The sequence below is a fragment of the Chrysochloris asiatica genome, unplaced genomic scaffold (assembly GCF_000296735.1).
Source record: "Chrysochloris asiatica unplaced genomic scaffold, ChrAsi1.0 scaffold00049, whole genome shotgun sequence".
NCBI lineage: Eukaryota > Metazoa > Chordata > Mammalia > Afrosoricida > Chrysochloridae > Chrysochloris > Chrysochloris asiatica.
In genome coordinates this window covers 10,848,458-10,850,854 of record NW_006408567.1, presented here as the reverse complement: position 1 = coordinate 10,850,854, position 2,397 = coordinate 10,848,458, and the positions used below count along the sequence as shown (strand labels likewise).

The following is a 2,397-nucleotide window of genomic DNA, read 5'->3' as shown; positions in this document are numbered from 1 at the left end:
CAGGCTCCTTGGTGCTCTTGCCGGAGGGGCCTCAATGGAGAAGCAGATGACATCACTCTTTCAGATGGGTCTTCGGTGAATGCTGGCTACCTCAGGCAAAGCTTGCTCCGAAAAGGAAGTGGCTGTCCTCTTGCTATAGGATCGAGTTAGTCAGGCTGGAATCCATACTGGAGAGCTTTTGACCTGTAACACAGACTATAAAACTCTCGCCCCTTGGTTAGTCACGTAATAAAGAAACATTCCGGCATCCTAACATGATTCCCCCCCATTCAAATCATGACTTAGTCCCTGTATCTCAGAGTCCTGCAGTTCTTGTAATCATGTTTTTGATAAAGTCTCTGTGTCCTGGGGCATCAATGATGGTCACATAGTACTTGCTGGTCTCAAATTTCCACAGTGAGATATTAATGGTGATACCTTGTTCACGTTCAGCTTTCAGTTTTTCCAGGACCCAGGCATACTTAAAGGAGTTCTTCCCCATCTCGGCAGCTTCCTTCTCAAATTTTTCAATGGTTCTTTTGTCAATTCCACCACATTTGTAGATCAGGTGACCAGTAGTGGTTGACTTGCTAGAGTTGACATGTCCAATAACGACAATGTTGATATAGGTCTTTTCCTTTCCCATTTTGGTTTAGGTTTTGCAATGGTTTTCACCAATACCTGTATTCTGGTGGCAAACCCATTGCGAAAAAAAACAGTCCTACTCCTTTGCCCTTTCAGTGTATTGTCCATTTGTGATATTCTATTATTAATCATTTGGACTTCTTTTTGTAGGTTTTGAATTATTTCAAATGCTGTGTCTATCTTATTTGATTGTTCCTGTAGCACTTTCCTAACTTCCTTATTTTTCTCAACTCCATTGTATAGTGTTTTGATACATTTTATAATCATTTTTCTGAATTTCTTCTCAGGTGTTTCCAAAGCTTCCCCATCTTTCAGTGAGGAGTGTAGGTCTACTTCCAGCTCATTTGCCTCAGTCACTTTTATCTTGTTTCTGGACATGTGCTGATATGGTCATTTGCTTCTGTTTTTTTTGGGGGGCATATTCAGGAGTTATCTGTGGCCTTAATACTTAGATGGGTGTGTATTTTGGTACTTTTTATGCTTTCTGATTGCCTCCAGGTGGAGGAGATGGGCTTCCCTTTTCATTCTTCTTCCTGAGAAATTTCAAGATGCTACTGTTGGTGGTTGTGACGTAAGTCAGGATTTAATTTTTGGCCTATTTTCTTTTTATTCTGCCTGTCCTGCTCCACAATTCCCATTCAGGCCTTTTTCCTAGTGTTAAACAGTTCAGGGCCAGCTGTGGCCGTTTTGCGGTGCCATTTGGTTTTAAGTGGAAACTGTCACTTTAAATTTCGAGGAGATCTGTGTACATGTGTAGTAGAAGTTTCTAGGGGTGGGAGTGGTGTGTCCACTCGCTCAGGCACCCCCTCTAGTCACCAGAATGGAGGTGCACAGACAGCAAGAGACCAATGAACAGATATTTAAAAAAAAAAAAAAGTCCACACCTTTATCCCTGTAGTTCTGTCAGGTGTCCGTGGCTGCTCTGATCCTTCCCCCACTCTTTCTCATCCAAAATGGTGGCTCCGGGAGCAGCTGAGCGTCCTGAATTAGAATGCAAGGGATTTCTTACTTCTGTTACAAATTCCTCTAGCTATAAGCCTTCCAACCTTCTAAATATATCTTTATATATGGTTCAGAGTTCTGGCACCATCCCCTGAGCCTGCTTGGTCCGGTATTCTGTGTTGTTGCTGATGGAGCTTCTCACTGCACATCTACTTAATCTGCCATCTTGTTTGTTCTCCCTTCTCTCGTCTTTATAATGACTTTTTGCTTTGTTCCTGTATGATATTCTTATTCTCCCACAACTCTTCTGGTCTTTGTTCATTTGTGTCTAATTCATCAAATCTGTTCTTGAGATGATCTGTAAACTCAGGTGGGTTATATTCAAGGTCCTTTTTTGGCTCATGTGGAGTTGTTTAATTTTCCTCAGCTTCAGCCTGAACATGCATATTGCCTGTTCCCCAGTCGGTCCCTAGCCTTGTTTTGGCTGGTGATATTGAGCTTGTTCACTGTCTCTTCCCACATATATAGTCAGTTTGATTCCTGTCTATGCTAACAGGTGAGGTCCATGTGTGTATTCTCATTATGTTGTTTAAAAAGGTGTTTGCAATGAAAAAGTCATTGGTTTTGCAAAATTCTATCATGCCATCTCTAGCATTATTTCTATCACAAGCCCATATTTACCAGCTACTGATTCTGCCTCTTTGTTTCTAACCTTTACATTCTAATTATCAGTAATTATCAGTGCATCTTGAGCATGTTTGAGTAATGTCAAACTCCAGAAGCTGCTGTTGTTGTTAGATGCCATCGAGTCGGAACCGGCTCATAGCGACT

At 41.6% G+C, this 2,397-nt stretch overlaps 1 pseudogene; it reads right to left on the bottom strand.

The window, feature by feature from the left end:
• LOC102829824 overlaps nucleotides 1–625 on the bottom strand; it is a 3,009-nt pseudogene extending 2,384 nt beyond the window's left edge.
• Between the last annotated feature and the right edge of the window lie 1,772 nt (nucleotides 626–2,397).